Below are 20,652 nucleotides of genomic sequence, written 5' to 3'. Positions count from 1 at the left end.
ACCGCCGATCTCATCCTCCTCTGTCAATCCATATCCACCACCACCGTCCACCACTCTCTGGCATCAACAATCCACCGTCACCATCAGCAACTTTGATGAAGAGTGTCCGACAACTCGTCGAAAAATTGCAGTTACGCTTCCCCTTTGTTCATAGGTTTGTTTTAAGCAATTGTTTTTAGAAATTGATCAGTTTAACTTCTAAAGTGATCAAATTAATCATCAATTCATCCAAGCAAACACACCTGAATCTTCAATTGAATCAATTTTTGACTTGAGTGTAACTGGCTTCCTTGAGGGTATGAGCGTTTTCTTGAAATCGATCTGTGAAATCACATCAAATGATATCAAAATTATCAATATATATATCTAATTAATCATCAATTCTTTCAAACAAACACACATGGATCTTCAATTGAATCAATTTGTGACAGTTTAGCACTTGTTATTTGGCCTTGATTAATATTTTGTAATTTATTGGTTTATGATTTAATCTGCAAATCTTATAGTTTCACAATAGGTTTTTATTTTGTCAGAACATGGGAATATAACAAAACAAAAAAATTAAATTGAGAAACCTATAGTGACGATTTCTTGTCGCTAAAAAGTGAATCTATTTGTTTTTTAATTGCTATTAAATATCCTATAGGGACGAAAAGTCGTCGCAGTAGGTAAAAACAAATTTTATTAAATACTTATTTTTATTTCTCAAAATGTAGGTGACGAAAACCTATAGAGACGACAAGTCGTCGCAATAGGTGTAGTCTATAGCGACGACGACATCCATGCCTATAGCAACATCACTTAGGCGGAGACAAGACTCGCAACGAATTGTCACCGCTCAAGGGTATGGCGACAAAAATTCGTCACTATAGGCCTTCATATCAAACGAAATTTCTTGTAGTGAATGACCATGACTTCCAACAAAACTTCAGCAGCAGCTCAGAAAGTAATGATCTCGGCCCACAACAACCAACGAATAGATTCCGAGGAATTTTTACCATACAAGAGAAAAGATAAACATTTTGAGGGGTTTGACGTAAACCAAGCACCATCCATTGACCATTCAAGCACCACAAACAATCGACATTCTTCCACATTATACCCTCTTTCCAATTATTTGTCTTATGAAAAATTTTATAATTCTCGTAAAGCTTTTTTAGCGGCTATCACTTGCAACGATGAGCCGAAAATTTTTCACCAGGAAATAAGATATAAGACTTGGGTAGAGGCTATGAAAAGAGAAATTGAAGTACTAAAAAAATTAAGACATGGACCTTGGAAACGTTATCGAGTGGTAAACGACCTATTGACTCCAATGGGCTTATACAAAGAAATTGAAAGATACAAGGCTCGGATAGTGGCGAAAGGTTTCATATAAATGGAAGGAGTCGACTTTCATGAGACTTCCTCTCCAGTTGCAAAAGTTGTTACGATAATAACTCCTCTTTTTGTTGTCGTGAAAAGGGGTTGGGCGATTGATCAACTTGATGTGAATAACACTTTTTACATGGAGATTTGGATGAAAAGGTATATATGAAGATTCCTCAAGGTTTTGCTACAGAAAATGAAAACAGATTATGTTGGCTACGTAAATCTCTTTACGGCTTAAAACAAGCCTCCTGAAATTAGTATCACAAATTTACCATAGCTTTGGTAAGCTTCGGTTGTACTGAATCTAAGGCGGATCATTCTTTGTTCTCTTTTGCATCTGGTGACACCTTTGTAGCCGTTTTGATATATGTGGACGATGTCATTATAACAGAAAACAACATGCAAAAGATCAAAGAAACAAAAAAGTTTTAAACGATCAATTCAGTATTAAAGACTTGGGGGCATTTGAAGTATTTTTTTTTTTGGGATTGAGGTTGTCCATTCAACTGACGCAATAATCGTAAGTCAAAGAAAGTATACGTTGGACATCCTCAAAGACAGTGGCCAAAGTGGTTGTTGCCCTACTCAGTTCCCAGTGGAGCAGATTTTGAAGATTGATCACTGTATTGAGAGTGAAAAGGTCGATGCCTCCCAACACCGTCGTTTAACTAGAAGACTTTTATATTTGCTTACCACTAGGCCTGACATTGCATACCTAGTTAATGTTCTGAGTCAATTTGTCTCGGATCCTAGACATGAACACATCGAAGTTGCTATTCATGTGCTCTGATATTTAAAATCAACTCCCGGGCAGTGCCTTTCTTTTACCAAAGGAAGGAGTCTTGGATCTTGTTGCGTGATGTTGACTTGTTGAGATGCCCATTTACGCTTCGATTGCGCACTGGTTACATATTAATGATAGGAGGTGCTCCTATTTCTTGGAAACGTAAGAAACAGTCTGTCGTCTCTCGCTTTTCTATCGAAGTCGATATCGTGCTATGGGTATACGACGAGTGAAGTGTTCTGGGTTAGATGGTTACTAAAGGACCTCCAAGTTTCTTGCACAAATGCCACTCCACTGCATTGTGATAATCTTACAACTAAACATATTGCTAATAACCCAGTGTTTCATAAACGCACAAAACACGTTGAGATTGATTGCTACTTTGTAAGAGAAAGGGTCAAGTCAAAAGAAACAATGCCTTTTCAAATTGGAACCAAACAACGGATAGCCAATATATTCATAAAATAATTAGGAGTAAATCAGTTAGATCGATACTTCATCATGTGTGTCATCAAACATTTAACTATTGTGTTAATTGTTTTGACAATACACATAATCATAAAAAATGGTATTAACGAGATTCCGATGAAACTATTTGACTATTCATTGAAGTTGCCATTGGACATAAAAGATTAAAGATTTCATGCAAAATGTTCGGGCGAAAGCTCCAATTCTTGCGAAGACACAACTTGCTAAAGTTTGTAGTTTCATGAACCAATATTGGATGTGCAAGAGTTATTTGGTTTCGTGAGAAATATTAATATATGAAAGCTATCAATTTTCGTATGCAAGTCATCCAGCTAAGCATTTGCGTGATGATTTATGTGTAAGTTCCAATGTCACGCGTTGGCTGATGCATGCCAAAATTCCATGTACTTGCGAAAATTGCCATGTTGTATGCAAAAGTTGTCTTGCAAATTACAACCAAGTTCCTGCGGAAGTAAAAGAATTTTGTTTCGTAATATGTGTGAACGAAAGTTATACTTTCGCATAAATAGTTTCTAGACTTTCGTATACAAAATTGATTTGATTAATTCACATATATATAATGGATTTGCATAAACTTGAGTTGCAAAAACAAAAATCCAAATGAATTTAGATCATGATAGTTGAATTTGAAAAAAACATAAATATGTGAGTAATGAGTCTTATCCACATAATTCATGAATCTGTGAAAATCAATGTTATCCAAAACAATACAAAACAAAGACAGATTGAAATTGGTATTAATCCGATTTCGTCATATGTATTTAAAACATTAGATTGATTCATACACTGTCATAATGAATTGATGCGATTGTTCCCAAGACATTAAATTCGTCACTTCGATCCATCAATTTGCCAAATCAGTTTTATGGGGTTTTCTATTGATGTGAATACAAGTCAACGAATATCAAATCATTTTTTTTATTGAATGGATATAATCAATATTAAGACCTTAGATGAAGATGACATGATGATTATCAACAATATTAAGACCTCATGTTAATTTTATCTTGAAATATGAACATAACTACAAAATCCTTATCATACTACCTCGATCATCAACAGGAATTATATTAGAAATTAGTTAATGGAACTTGAAAAAAATTAGACCTTAGATGAAGATGACATGATGATCAATGATAGTTATTTATACATAGAAAACAATAACCAAGTCAATCTAGGACCCACGTGCTGCAACGAATCAAGCCATTAAATGGGAAAAAAATAGGCCTGAAAACGTTAAACCATGCACGCACGGTGCGACGTGTTAACTCGCGAAATTTAGATCAAAATCTAAAACGAAAAATTGTAAAAGATGAAAATTGTAGGGAACCAAATTTAAAATGAAAAGTATTTGGGTTAAAACATAAAAGATGTAAAAGTATTGAGGTTACAACTAACAAACAAATAAACAATAAAAGTAAAAAAAAAAACTAAAGATGGATACAACCAATCTCATGTACAAAGTATGATGCATAGTTTAAGTTGTATACATATACGATTTACCTACTATTATTTAGCAAAAACTTCTTCACTTACAAGTTTATTATTCCTTTGTTTACATGCCAATCTACTTGGCCACTAGAAATGGACCATGTATGTATATCTTACTGGAATTTCTACTAACTAAACATAGGATATACATTCATATTAGTAAATATATGACATAATCCTTGCTGGTTAGTTTAAGACATGTGAATCAAATAGTGTAATTATAATTATGTAAAGCAGTTGTTTTATATGTAGTGTAATTACACCACTTGTATATTATACTATTTGATTCGCTCATTTAACACGCTAATTTAATTTGTATTTGATTTAAACCATATTATTATTTAACAATTAATTTTGAAAACTATATTCATATTTTACGGCCAAAGGTATAGAAAATGTAATGTTTGAGAATTCTAAATGCTATATATAGATACCATAAAAATTGAGTATTCCATTATTTTTCTAAGTCATGCCATAATTAAACTTTTATATGCCCAGCGCAATATGTGATCCTCAAAAGTAGTTCAAGTTAATTTGTAAAAAAAAAAAAAAAGAAGTAGAAAATAGTAATTAGCATTTATGATTGTTGAAACTATGTCACTTAGCTTTGAGATAAGATTTAACATTTAATTATATAAAATTCACAAGATTGAAACAACTGATAAGAGATAAGTGACTTTAGAGAAGAGAAAGAGTTAGTGCGATGAACACGTAAAAAACTTGATTTTTCTCTCTTCTAAAATAATTTTAGGGTAGGTTCTGTTGGGCATAGTGAATGCTAGCAGCCAGAATATTGTTGAGGTGCATCTATTACATAATGTATCTTCTTTGTGGACCTATTACATATAAATCACTTCCACTACGTACCTAATTAAATCAATAAATGTTTTTAGGAAGATAAGTTGTGGCTTATTTAAAGGCCGAATTAAGAAAACACCAGATATACACATTTCACACCACTAGTGTATTCCCATCCCGTCAAGCGCGCATAAACCCAATATCCATGGCTTCTCTAGTATACGCGGTCATTCTCTTAATATTTTTCATTCTCGTTTCAATTTTAATAACCATATATACATATAAAAAACATAGAACTGTTATCCCCACAAATTGGCCAATTCTTGGTATGATACCAGGGGTTATTGTAAACCTTCACCGACTCTATGATTATGCCACCGAAGTTCTAACACAAAGTTGTGGTACAATTATATTGAAAGGCCCTTGGTTAGCCAACATGGACATGGTAATTACAGCAGATCCATTAGACATCCATCACGTTCTAAGTAAAAACTTCAGCAACTATCCCAAAGGTGACAAATTTCGTAAGATCTTTGACATCTTGGGAGATGGAATTCTGAATTCTGACGGTGAGATGTGGGAGATAGGCCACAAGGTCATATTTTCTATACTAAAGCATGCAAGATTTCAAAGTATGATGGAAACAATTATTTGGAACAAAGTGGAAAATGTGCTTCTGCCTATACTTGAATCTGTTTGTAAACATGGCGTTGAGATCGACTTGCAGGATATATTTCAAAGGTTTGCTTTTGATAATGTGTGCAAACTATTCCTGGATAATGACCCGGAAAGCTTGTCTCTTGATTTTCCATACAACCCGTGTTTGAAAGCCTTCGCAAATGCTGAAGAAGCTCTTTTGCTTAGACATGTTACGCCTCCTTGGCTTTGGAAATTGCAACAAACTCTTAAAGTGGGCAAGGAGAAGAAGTTGAGCGATGCATGGAAAAATCTCGATCAATTCATATACAAATGTTTGGCTCAAAAACAAAAGGAGTACAATAATATGAACCATGACGCAGAAAAGTTCATAATTTTTGCAGCCATCATGAGAGAGCTTAAACATCAAAAATGGAAACAAAACTTTTAAGAGATACCTTATTGAATCTAATGGCTGCAGGAAAAGACACCATCGACAGCGCTCTATCTTGATTCTTTTATATGCTTGCAAGAAACCAAACTGTCCAAGATAAAATTCTAGAAGAGATTCTTACACATTTGGAGGTATGTTAGCAGACTTTGTTATCTATTATAATTACTTTACGGTTATTTAATATATCATTTATATTTTGTAAGTTATTATTATATTTCTGGTTTGAATATTCGGATAGTTGTAGACTTTTTATAAAATTCACTGGATCACTAATATAAAGAGATCAACTTTTAAGTTATTCAACATACAATACGCTTTTTAAGTTCTCATGAATTTTTTCAAGGTTAATGCAAATAAAAGATGGAACACTGAAGAGTTGAACAAACTGGTTTACCTTCATGGAGCTCTATATGAATGCTTAAGGTTGTATCCCCCTGTCCCTTTCAATAATAAATCTCCGTTACAACCAGATATCCTTCCAAGTGGCCACCAAGTTGATCAAAACACCAACATTATTCTCCCTTATTATTCTATCGGAAGGATGAAATCAATATGGGGGGAGGACTGCAATGATTTTAAACCTGAAAGGTGGATTTCTAATAATGGAGGAATCAAACATGAGCCATCGTACAAGTTCCCGACGTTTAATGCCGGACCAAGAGCTTGTTTAGGCAAGAATATGGCTTTCTCTCAACTGAAGATAGTGGCAGCCACAATAATTTACCATTACCACACTCAGCTGGTGGAAGATCATCCTGTGCTTCCAGCAGATTCTATGGTACTTATGATGAGGTATGGTCTCAAGGTACAATTGGATAAAAGAAGTGGATTGAACTAAAACCAAGTTAATATCGATCTACCGTGAATAAATTTATGGTGTACTATTTGCTATTGTGAAATTGGTATTTAAACCTCAACTAGTTTAGTTTGCTTACGCATGCTTCGTTTGGTGTCCCGGGCTTAATTACTTTAGTAATTGAAAGATGTTTCGTGTAAATTAGATGAGCAATATTAAAGCATAGGTGATTTTACAAATAAAACATAAGCGGAATCAACCAGTTAAGAGATAGGACAACCCAAATCGATCCGTTACAAATAAAACATAACTCGAGTTTGACCTGTTAGATTGACCATGCATAGGTTTGACACGTTAAGATAACTCAAATCGACCTGCTAATAGATAAATTAATGGCGTCTTTTGATGAAAACTTTGCAAAAAAGTAAGCAAAAATTTTGACTCAATAACCTCTTCTTTCCTAGTACTGTCTATAGTATTAATGACCTTTGCAACAACAAAAAAGAAAATAATAATAAAAAGCAAAACTTTTGACTCCATAACCTTTTTTCGCCTAGTGCAGTATACAGATCACAATGAGTTTCTTTCCAAATCTTTACACTTAGGAACACAATATAGGTAAACACAACATATATCTTATTATCATGTTAATGACGTAGATTTATGTTGGAAGTAATTTCCAACTTAATGTGTGCGTCACGTGTAGGTAACCAGGTTGAACCTATTGGGCTTATGGAATTTATTAATGTTGTAATGGGTTTATAGGGTACAATTAGGCTTTTATAATATTTGGTAATGTCTTGGCTAGCAAGTGATGTTAGTTTATATAAACGGAGTTATAGTTAGACATCAGAGAGTGTGAGGTTGGTGTAACCAAGTTAGGGTTCATCAAGAGTCAAACCGAGTTAGGGTTTGAGAGAGTTGTAATCAGTTTTTAGAGTTATATTTTCTGATTAATATAAACGAGAGTTATTCGTTCAATTGGTGTTTGATTATCGATCCGGGACTTGAATTGGTATCAGAGCCAAGTTCAAGAAATCGATAATCCGTTAGCGGCAAACGGTTGCTTGAGGAGAAGCTATCTGTCGGCGCCACTAATTCGGAAAGAGGAGGTTTCCAATGGGTGTTGCAAGGGATTATTCAAATCGGACTGAGGGTGATTGGAATATAGACCGAAACAACAGTTCGGTTGTTACGACGTGGTTTTTCAAGTTCTGAATCTAGTTTTTCTGTAAGCGGTGGAGTAGTTTACGTAGCTTGCAATTAATTAGTGGAGACATAAGATTGGTTGTTTGACGGCAAACGATGATCTGTTTTTTACGTGAGGGTTTTACATGAATATTGATTGTTTTCTTTTGTGATTATCAGAAGTGGATTCCCAAAAGTCAACTTTGTTTTCTTGCATATCACCAAGGAATTAGAATAACAAAAAAAAAGGCATTAATTGGTTTGGTTTTTATTCTTAGGTGATCTATTAATTAAACAAGTTGGTTTAATCACCTTTGTTAGATATTTTTATTTTGGGTTGAACAAGTGGGTTTAATTTAATGTTCGTATTTTATACGGGTTAAACGAGTTAGGTTTTAACCAAGGTTTGAGCAAAAGAGTTTGGTTCTGAAAAGTTGTTCAGACTAATTGGTTTGTATTTGTTCAGACTAACCAAGGATTTTAGTTTATCGATTTTGAAAATGGGTGGTTGAGATTAATTCAAGGGGAAATCAAATATGAAATAAGAGGAATGGTATTAAAGGAATCATTTGTTGACTTTGCTCTTCACATGCAAGACACATGACAATTTTTTGAGGTACGAATTGACGTGGCAATGATGGACCTTAACTCCACGCACTAACCCGCGTTGTGGGAGTAAAGTTCGGCTCCAAAGTTTGCATTGCCGAACTAGTCCCGGACAAAAATAGTCTCCTCCGACGCCTATTTTTAATAAATAAAAAACAACATAAATTTTGGACATCTACCAGCTTCTTGTAATAGATCGTCGACTTTATTGTCCTCCTCCGGCTACCAAAACACTTGATGCCATAATTTTGGTCCCGACCTGTTTTTGGTGTGTTAATAAAAGTGGCACAATGTCACACCCTCAAAATCCACTAACGGAGTCTTACCGTCAGAGGGTGTGAACTAACAGGATCGGAATCATCAGTTATAATCAAACCATAAAACAAAGTTTCAAAACCATGAAAACGTTTACGAGAAATTAAATGCGAAAGCGTAAAAACATTTAACCAAAAGTTGCGTCACGCAGGACGACTTAAAACCAATGATAACTGTTAAAAATAAGTTTGCATAACAAGAGCGTTTTCAAGCAATGCATGTTCCTAAACCGCGCGCCCGCCTCGGCTACCTGAGAATAACATTCTAAAAGTGTCAACACAAGGATGGTGAGTTCACAAGTTTATATAAAAATAAATGTTTAGCGTTTGTGTTCAGCGTTTTGCGTTAAGCGTTTTGCGTTACAGCGTTTTGCGTTACCAGATAGTGTTATGTCAATTATATATCTATAGGTAGCTAGCCTATAAAACAAGTATCACTAAGTGTTCGACACCGAAGCTGACTGTTTATCAATTTGCCTTGCCACCAGGTCATCCAGACCATGGTATGTGTTTAGCCAAGATTACACCCGCTCGACATCCAGTCGAGTTTAGCGTTGGGTGGGGTTTGTCAAACCCAGTAGTACTACTCAACAGTGACTCGCTATTATCCAAATATTAACCGGTTCGATGTTATGAAGGACTTTAGTTTACGCGTTTGCCACTTAGTCTTTACAAGTGATATATAATCTATATTAACAAAATCTTAAATGCGTTCGGAGTATGTTATCTCCCCCGAGAGAAAAGCGTTTAAAAAGTTTAAAAGGGGAAAGTGAAACTCACTGTTTGCGAAGAAATTCCCAAATTAAATCACCAAGATGCGCGTTACAGAAAAACTCTCTCTAGCGTTCTAAAATAACAAAGAGATTTTTCTAAGTGTCGGAATATTATCGAGTCTCTAGACTCGGCACATAATACCTATGCACATAACATGTTTCGTGTTTCGTTTGTGAATCGTGTGTGACTTTAACAAGTGTATTTGTGATACATTACATGTGCAAGCAATCATATACGTGTTATGTATTCATATAGTACATCACTAGCAATTACTCCCCGTAGGGCGTTTTGGTCAAATCATGACAATTAACTAGCCATTATTCCTCGCAAGGGCAATTTGGTCAAAACACGATAATAAATTAGCAAGTATCATGTTTCATGCATTTTCACAAAACTCAGCAGCTAGTTTCACCGAGACAGAAATTCTACTTGAAAGATTGTACTATTCCACCGATCATAGCATCTCAATTAATTTACCAAAAATTATCACAGAAGCATATATGTCTTAGGTTTCCAGAACATATTTTATTATATTTTTATTCCACATAGTTTTCTCACAATTATCAAATCATTACAGCAAACTCATAACAGTCAAATTCATGCGCAACAGAATGTTATTTGCAATTCCCGTTAAACGAAAAATCCAATAAATGCAAGACCACTTGGGTTAGGTTCCTAACTCAATGAGTCGACTTCCAGAAGTAAAACCAACCCAATTGGTCTCTTAGTTCATGAGATATAACATTTACAAAACAACCTAACAGCAGGTCTAACAACTCAGCTTTGCACAACGTTTTTGTAAAATCATAAAAGTTAACTTCTACTTGTCCAAAAATTACAAGTTTATATTCTTTAGAAACTAGACTCAACCTAGTTTACTGTAGTATCAATAATCTCAACCAATTTTCAGATTTACACTTCGTTACAGTCACTTAAACATCAATAACACATTCTGTCCAGAAACTGTTTGCATCCAAACTCAACATATTAACAATCTATGAACTATCATGCATTCATATAACACTCTAGACTCCATAAACACCATCCATGCACATCAATTACACATTACATACATGATTAGGGTTTTTGTTTGAACTCGAATCAAAGACACAACAATTAACGTGTAACAATATCAATACTAGTTATCAAATCATTACCCAATCAACAACAATCATATTAACTATACACACACACAAAATCGGCTCATTAGGGTTTTCTATTAACCCATTAAACATCAAAATCAAGTAATAAGGATGTATAGGATAATCGATTATACCTTCCTAGCACCTAATTCTTCAATCAAGGGCTTGATTTGATGGTTGTATGTGTGTGTGTATGTCGACGGCAGCCAAGGGGAGGGGGCTTGGGTTCCGATCGGGGTTGGGAGAAAAGAAAATAGGTTAGGGTTTAGTTGTTAATGATATATTTATAATAATAATAAGTTACACTCAAGTCCCTCCACTATCAATTGTTGTTTTTCTAACTTAAATAACTAGTTTACATCTTGAGTTAACGTTTATAACCATGTTATCACACAACACATAAGTCTAACACATAATTATCACATAATTACTGTTTTGACGTTTTTCGTTTATTCATCAATCGTTTGCGTCAACTCGTTTGCGTTTCGGTGCAACTCCCGAAAGACTACACATGTAGTAAGTGTTAAGCGTCATTTAAACCCTAGTTTAAATGTAATGAAGTGTGCGTTATAGATTCAGTGATCTTAAGTTTGAATTGACGGAGTTGAGTTAACGGAGTTAACCTGAAATTGACGATTGTCACACACAACCACAAAATCATCATGAGATTAACTTGTTTATATTGCATAGTAGTCGATGATGCTAGTATAGAAACACAATAGTTCTTGGCTTGAAGAAAAATGGCGATAACATTTTCTATCTTTCATCTTTCATGTTCTAGGGTTTTATAAAACAACTAGATATTTTGGGTTTTGGGCTGGATTTTAGATAGCCCGCCATAATTTTGATCCATGTAGTTTTTTTTCTTAATTATAGATTTCAATAAAAATATATACGTCTAAAAATATTTAAAAATATAGGAAATATAAAAAATAAAATTGTTATAAAAGCTATCTGATTAAATTAATTCATCTAGATGGAAGTGAGGTGGTTTATGGATGTTTGTTGTTGTAAACAAAAGTGAAAGTTTTAAAAAAAGTTTGAAATTTAATATAACAATGATGTGACAGTTTATAAAAGTTTGTTGCTATATATGCTCATATATGATGATATTGATTTGTAAATTACAATTTACAAACACCTCTTATAAACCACTCCTCCTATTTGAGTGGTGCCATTTTCTGCCAAAAATTTGTGAACAAGAACCACCACATGATATGGACCCCATTAACATTAATTTTATATTAAACTAGTTTGAGGCCCGTGTATTACACGGGTAATTAATGAAAAGTTTGTACTTTAAGTGAAATATAGTTAACAAAACGATCATATATTTTATACAGTTACAATTTACATTAAAATTACAAAAGTTACATAACTAAGATTACAAAAATATGTTACAAATAATTAAAATAGTCATTGTACACTACATGTGTGATTGTATTGATTGGTATACATTGTTTATCGCAAATCAAAATCTTTAGTTCATGCCTGCTTATAACTCTTGATAAGGTAACATATAGGTATGCTTATAACTCTTGATATAGCCATGCATAATTGGTTATGTGATAAATAAGATTCTTCAAGTACATACAACCATAGATAAATGATAATATATCAATGAAACTAACAAATAAAAATATTCATACACATAAAATATCATACTTTTTAATCAGTTAATATATATAATGTCATTTGAGATCATGTGCCCATGTTTATCCTAAAAACATGATTGTCCAAAAAAAAATTACCTGAACTTTGATGATATAGTTATCCTTATAATTTTTAGAATTTGAAATTGATTTATAATGATAAATTTGGTGTCATTAATATTCTGTGTATGAAAAAATTTTAATTGATTTTATATTTTACAATTAACAATTGTATAATTAAGCAACATATAAAACCGGAAATTAAAATATAACAAAATGATTTTTTTTTTCATATTAATAGAAAATGACAAAGACATACTAACCTTAAAGTCAAGTAAAATAAAAGTGAGTATTCTAAGTTAGCATAATAATAGAAGATTTAAAGTTACATAAAGTGAATGTAGTAATTCTTACTTATAATAGTTGAAATAATTGGATATAGAATGTTTAAATTTTGAATACTAATCCCCTTTTATTAGTTAATATTATGGGGTTGTCGGAATATAAATTAATCGATATATATATTTTAAAAACTTATAGAAAAAAAAACAAAGATTTCAAATTTGTTGGAAGCATGGTAAATGACTTTTAACCAGATTAACTATTTTTTAAAATTAATGTAAAAAATATATGTTCTGAAGCATTTGGTCTAAATTATAAAAGAAAATATTGAAAAATAAATATTGATTTTCTTATTGCTAAAACCCTTTATACTACCCAAGAAAATCATATAAATAAATGACATATACTTCATATAGTAAATTGGTATACATAAGATTATAAATATAATATCAACTTCAATAATTTAATGCTAAACACCAAGATATATATAATAGATATTCTCTATGTTTGCAATATTTATATAAAATGCTTGGAGAAAATTAAGAAAATACACATTTTCTCGAGTTCAAATGCATATGAGAAGATTTTAAATCCAATTTTGAAACCAATCTTATATAAAAAATTATGCATTATTGCTTGAATCATAGTTTAAAAAACAAGTTGTAGTTTATCATACAAATCCTATTTTTTCAACAATGATGCACCTTTATTTATTTTAATTTGCAATTACCTGTGACTTTAAAACTATATTCTAACAAACCTGCAGCATCAATTTTAATATTCCTTATTTCTTATTTCACCATTAATGTCAATGAATGAATCGATTAGGATTTACATATAATAAAAACAAACTTGAATTCATATATTGACATGGTTTAAAAGATAAAGACCATATATTAAAATAAGTGAAAAATGTGAGGAGGGTTATGAGAGTGACAAGTGGCAAAAATAGGTAGTCTTTTATTAGAATAGATACTACAAAACATGTCGGGTACGCAATACCATTAATAGTTTCCTAAACTACTTAATTCCGTAAAAAAATAATAAAGAATAAAAAAAGATCCCTACTATGATGTCTCAAAACTTCCCTATTGTTACTTTCAAGTTTGGTATACATAGATGTTATCATAATTTTTTTTTCAATCATAAAAAGATCACCTTCTTTTTCTCGCTTCAAACCAAGGAAATATTAATGTTATGAAATTTAAATTCACACCAACAAAATAGTACACAATTAAATTATTTAACACCTAGTATACATTGAGGTTATCAAACTTTTCACAATAGCAAAGTAGCACACAATAATATTATTCCAAGTAGATATTTAACTTCGCTTTAGTTTAATTCACTTCTTTTGTTCAATCGGACCATGAGACCATGCTTCATATGAAGTATCATAGAATCTGCGGGAAGCACGGCATGACCTTCCACCAGCTGAATGTGGTAATGGTATATGATCATGGTTGCTACTATCTTCAATTGAGATAAAGCCATAGTCTTGCCTAAACATGTTCTTGGTCCAGCATTAAATGCTGGGAACTTGTATGATGGCTCATGTCCAGTGACTCCACTATCAGAAATCCACCTTTCAGGCTTAAACTCCATGCAATTCTCCCCCCATATTGATTTCATCCTTCCCATAGAATAGAAACAGAGAATAATGTTGGTGTTTTGATCAACTTGGTGGCCACTTGGAAGGATTTCTGGTTGTAATGGAGATTTGTTGTTGAACGGAACAGAGGGATATAACCTTAAGGATTCACATAGAGCTCCATGAGGGTAAACCATTTTGTCCAACTCTTCAGTGTTCCATCTTTTACGTGCACTGACCTAAAAAGGATTCAAAAGAACTTAAAGACGTGTTGTGTGCATTGAATAACCGAAGACCTAAGTGAAAAAATATATAATAGTAGTTATATAATAGATAACACACTAGCTCTACTAACATACCTCTAAATGTGCTTGAATCTCTTCTAGAATCTTATCTTGGACGGTTGGATTTTTTGCAAGCATATAAAAGAACCAAGATAGAGAACTGCTGATGGTATCCTTTCCTGCAGCCATCAGACTAATTAAAGTGTCTCTTAGAAATTTTGTAGGATCCTCAATAATGCCAATATTGTCTTTAAGCTCTCTCATAAGAGCTGTGAAAAATATGAACTTTTCTGGGACATGGCTCATGTTATTGTACTCTTTTCGTTTTTCAGACAAGCATTTGTATATGAATTGGTCAGGAATCTTCCATGCATCGCTTAACTTCTTCTCGTTCCCCACTTTAAGAATTTGTTGCGCAATTTCCAAAGCCATCGGGGTGTAACATGTCTAAGAAAAACAGCTTCTTCAGCATTTGTGAAGGCTTTCAAATACGGGTTGTAAGGAAAATCCAAGGACAAGCTTTCTGGGTCGTTGTCAAGGAGTAGTTTGCATACGTTGTCAAAAGCAAGCCTTTGAAATAAATTTTGTAGATCTATCTCAGTGCCACGTTCAAAAACATAAGTACTGGGAGAAGCCCATTTTCCACTTTGTCCCAAATAATTGTTTCCATCATACTCTGAAATCTTGCCTGCTTTAGTATAGAAAAAATGACCTTGTGTCCGATCTCCCATTTTGGACCGTTAGAGTTGAGAATTCCGTCTCCCAAAATGTCAAAGATCTTACGAAATTTGTCACCTTTGGGATAATTGATGAAGTTTTTGCTAAGAACGTGATGGATGTCTAAAGGATTGGCAGTAACTACCATGTCCATGTTGGCTAGCCAAGGGCCTTTCACCATGATTGTACCATGACTTTGTGTTAAAACTTCTGTGGCGTAATCATGGAGTCGGTGAGCATTTACTAGAATTCCTGGTATCGTACCAAGAAATGGCCAATTTGTAGGGATAATAGTTTCATGTCTTTTATGTGTATATACGGTTAATAAAATCGACACGGGAACGAAAAACAATATGGGAATGACCAAGTATTCAAGAAAAGACATTGGTATGAACTTTATGTTTGACAAGAATATGGGATTACACTAAGCAGGGGCGTGGTGTGTGCTGTGAAATTTTGATGTGTTGATCTGGCCTTTAAATGAGCCATAAAGTAATTATCTTCCATTCTTCCTACAACCAATCACTGATTTGAGGTAGTATTCTAGTATACGAGTAATTCATGTAGCAGGACCAGCAGTTGTAGATTCGGACCTAAAACTAGTGGACAAAAATCACTAAATAATTAATTTTTTTAATAATTATTCAATTTTAATAAAACTAAAAAAAATCACAAATTAGTCATCAAGATTCTTATAAGATAAATTTAAGTCACGTAGTTCTTTATTTTTTTTAAGTTTTATAAACTTAATTAAACGTTTATAAAAAATTGTAAGACCAGAACAATTAGTTTTGAAAGCAAAAACACTTCAAATGACTTCATTAAAACACATTAAAAACTTACTACAACCACTTACTACTAAATCATTGAATATTTTGGGTGGTAAACCTTTAGTAAGTGGATATGCTAACATGTCATGTGTGCTAATATATTCAACAATAACACTTTGATCTTCCACTCGCTCTCGCACAAACAAATAATTTGTGTCAAGATATAGTCCAGCATCACTTGAGCTATTACTGTTTGAAAAACTCACAACTGACAAAACATCCTTATAGGCCTCTGTATTGAAGTAAAAACTTTGAGTCCCTTAATCAGATTTCTTAGAATCATTGCTTGGCACGTGGCATTATAACACACAACATATTCTGCCATCATTGTTGATGTAGTAGTTAATTGCTGCTTATGACTCTTCCATGAAATAGGCCCACCTGATAGCATAAAAATGTATCCCGAAATAAACTTTTTGTCATCTTTACGCTTCGAAAAATCAGAATCGGTATAGCCTATGAGTTCAAGATCATCTGACCTTCTATAAGTCAACTTATACTCTTTTGTCCCTTGTAAATATCACAACACCTTTTTAGTAGCTTTCTAGTGATCCAGGCCAGGATTTGTTTGATACCTACCTTGTATGCCAGTTATGTATGCGATATCGGGACGAGTACATACTTGAGCATACATTAAGCTTCCTACAACATAAGCATATGGTAGGAGTCTCATTTGTTCAAAATATGCCTCTAATTTAGGGCATTGATAAGACCCAAAACTATTACCTTTAACTACAGGTGCTACAGTGGGGGTACAATGTTCCATATTAAATCTTTTAAGTATCCGCTAAATATATGCCTTTTGAGAAAGTCCTAATGTCCCATTTCATTGATTTCGATGGATTTCTATGCCAATCACATAAGAGGCTTCACCGAGATCTTTCATGTCAAATTTAGCAGATAATAATCTTTTGGAATCATGCAACATGTCTAAATTATTATTTGCTAGTAAGATGTCATCAACATATAAAACAAGTATGATGAATTTACTCCCACTCATCTTATTATAAACGCATTGATTTACTTGGTTTTTAATAACATGATGTCTTTTCATGACTTCATCAAACTTTATGTACCATTGTCTAGACGCTTGTTTTAACCCGTAAATTTACTTATTTAGTTTGCATACCAAGTGTTCTTTGCCTTTAGGCTCAAAACCTTCAGGTTGTTTCATGAACACATCTTCATGCAATCTCCGTTTAAGAATGCCGTTTTAACATCCATTTGATGTAACTCTAAGTCAAAATGTGCTACCAAGGCCATAACTATTCCTAGGGAATCCTTTCTTCACACTAGGGAAAAGTCTCCTGATAGTCAATTCCCTCTCTTTGGGTATATCCTTTTGCAACCAAACGTGCTTTATAACTATCAATGTTTCCATTAGGGTCTAATTTAGTTTTATAGACCCACTTACAACCTACAGGCTTAGCACCCTTTGGTAATTCAGTAAGTGTCCAAACATTATTTATTTTCATTGAGTCCAACTCATCTTCCATAGCACTCAACCATTTGGCTAATTGGTCACAATTTCTGGCTTCTTTGAATGTAGTTGGATCATTTATTTTACCCAAATCAAAGTCGGTCTCATGAAGGTAAGTCACAAAGTCATCATAAACTATGGGTCGCCTAGGTCGAGAAGACCTTCTTAGCGGCGGTTCTTGAGTCTCTTGTTCATTAACTTCATGAGATGTTACGGGATTCGATGTAGATGGTTCCTCAGTGTTAGTCACATTATCATTATGAGAAACCGGAAATCATTAGATGGCTCAAGTGACTGATTAATTTGAACCGGTATTGGTGCCTCTTCAATTTCTTCTTGAAGATCTATTTGCCTACCATCGTCACTCCCACTCAAATTTGTAAACTCAAGAAATTCAGCATGTCTAGTTTCAACAATTCTAGTAGAATGACAAGGACAATAAAATCGGTATCCTTTTGAATGTTCGGGATATCCAATAAAAGAGCAGCTAACAGTTTTCATATCTAATTTATTGGAATGTGGATTATATAGTTTAGCTTCAGCTGGACATCCCCATACTTTAAAATAAATTAAATTAGGTTTCCTTCCCGTCCATAGTTCAAATAGAGTCTTGGGACAGATTTAGAAGGAACTCGATTAAGTATGTGGACAGCTGTTTTTAATGCTTCAGTCCAAAGAAATAAAGGGAGATCACAATTAGCCAACATACTACGTACCATATCTATAAGAGTACGATTACGCCTTTCAGCTACACCATTTTGTTGAGCAGTCCCGGGCATGATATAGTGATTTATTATACCATGATTCTTACAAAATTCATGAAAAGGCCCCGGGCTTTGTCCAACATCGGTGTGTCGGCCGTAGTATTCTCCACCCCTGTCTGATCTTACAACATTTATTTTCCGGTCTAGTTGATTCTCAACTTCAGCCTTAAAGGTTTTAAAAGTTTCTAAACTTTCAGATTTTTGGATTAAATACAAGTACATGTAACGCGAATAGTCATCAATAAAATTAATAAACGACTTATGCCCTCCAATACCCGTAAGAAAAGGACCACATATGTCGGTATGGATATAATCAAGTAATCTTGTGCTTCTAGTGGAACCTTTTCTTAATTTTCTTGGTCATTTTTCCTTTAATACACTTAACACATTTTTCTTCAAAATCGGAAAAGTCTAGTTTTGGTAGTACTTCATTTTTCACGAGTCGATTGATTCATCCTTGTGAAATATGGCCTAATCTTTGGTGCCACAATTTAGATGAAGTCTCTGTAATTCTTTTCCTCCTTTTACATTCGAAGTTTTCTTCTACATTATAAGACAACAGGGATTCCGAAAAATTATGATCTAGACGTAATTTATAAAGATCACCATCTTCCAATAGACCATAACCAACATTGCGGGAATTGAAACTTATAATACATTTATCATTTCCTAATGTAAATACATATCCGTCACGATATAGTTTAGGAACATAAATTAAGTTTCTAGTAATAGTTGGTACATATAAAGTTTCAGGTAAGTTTAAAATGAAGCCTCCTTAGAACTAAAGAAAGAGTCCCCACGTCTTCCACTTCGGAAACCAAGCCATTTCCCACTTTAACCGTCCGCTGGTTTCTTGCCAGCTTCTTTATTGTACGAAATCCCTGTAAAGAATAAGAAATGTGTACAGTGGAACCAGAGTCAAACCACCATGTATTACAAGGAACATTAACATTAAATGATTCATGAATCATAAGATTTAGGGAAATACCTTTTTTCGCTAGTCATTCCATAAACTTTGAACAATCCCTTTGACAATGCCCTTTCTTGTGACAGAGTCGACATTTAGGAGTGCTTTTAGCTATGCTAGTACTTGCTCCAGGTGTAGAGAACTTTTTGGGTTTTGACTTATTTCCCATTTCACCCTTGCCTTTGAATGTGCTCTTTTTTTTCTTGGAGTCAAAAGTGGTTACGTGAGCAACATCATGTTTTTCTAGCTTTAAGCGTTCTTTTTCCTGAACGCACATAGCAATCAATTCACTCATCTTCCATTTCTCCTTTTGAGTATTACAGTTGATCTTAAAAAGATCAAACTGAGAAGGGAGAGATGTCATAATGAAGTGAACTAAGAAACCTTCACTGATTTCCATGTCCAGAGTTTTCTATTTGTTAGCCATGTCATTCATCATCATGATATGCTCACGCACACCACTAGTCCCGTTGTACTTGGTAGTTAACATTCTAAGAATTAAGATACCGGCATTAGTTTTTGAGGTACCTTTGAATTGATCCTCAACCAAGTCTAAGTAGGTCTTAGCATTTTCCGAATCAGGGATGGCTCCTCTAATGGTAGGAGAGATTGAATTCTTGATTACCATAAGAGACATTCTATTAGAATGCTCCCACAAATTATGAATTTTCCTTTGTTCTACCGTTAATTTATCGGCAAGAGGAGGAGGAGCATCATGCCTTAAAGAATAATCAAGGTCCATAAATCCCAATGCCAACTTAACTTGTTCTATCGAGGTACCAAAGTTATTTCCGTTCGAAGGTTCTATTCCGTGAAAATAACCGGAACCTGATCGTAAGTTAGATGCTGTTGCATGTAAAGAATAAATATTATGCTCAGTTATGACTATACACACCATAATTAGGATACAAAATAAAACATATTAGATCAAAATAATGACCTATTGCTAACACCAAATAATAGGTAAAATTACACATAACATGTTCAACTATTAACATCTCGTTGGTTTAGTTAACAACTGAACTTAAAACGCTACATTAAAAAAAAATACTTCCTTAAACATATTTATTTCAAAACACCGTTGAGTAAGATGAAACAAATATATTTATTTCCATTATCTAATTTGTTAAACCAATTCACGTTGGGTTCATGGAATAGCAATTCAGACAATGTATATATAGT

The 20,652-nt window shown here is 33.6% G+C and overlaps 2 pseudogenes across 1 annotated transcript; one reads left to right on the top strand and one right to left on the bottom strand.

Annotated features, from left to right (window-relative positions):
* Positions 1–5,020: 5,020 nt before the first annotated feature.
* Positions 5,021–7,024, top strand: LOC143555416 (alkane hydroxylase MAH1-like; annotated as a pseudogene).
* A 6,920-nt stretch (positions 7,025–13,944) lies between these two features.
* On the bottom strand, positions 13,945–15,830 carry LOC143555440 (alkane hydroxylase MAH1-like; annotated as a pseudogene). The gene is made up of 2 exons (XR_013139201.1): positions 14,788–15,830; positions 13,945–14,667 (listed from the first exon to the last, which is right to left on the bottom strand). The product of XR_013139201.1 is annotated as an alkane hydroxylase MAH1-like (transcript).
* Between the last annotated feature and the right edge of the window lie 4,822 nt (positions 15,831–20,652).

The sequence above is a fragment of the Bidens hawaiensis genome, unplaced genomic scaffold (genome assembly GCF_021521415.1).
Source record: "Bidens hawaiensis isolate Kalapana, Puna unplaced genomic scaffold, B.hawaiensis_p1.1 tig00018131_1, whole genome shotgun sequence".
NCBI lineage: Eukaryota > Viridiplantae > Streptophyta > Magnoliopsida > Asterales > Asteraceae > Bidens > Bidens hawaiensis.
Note: the sequence above shows the minus strand (reverse complement) of the source record. Positions and strands in the feature narration are given on the sequence as shown.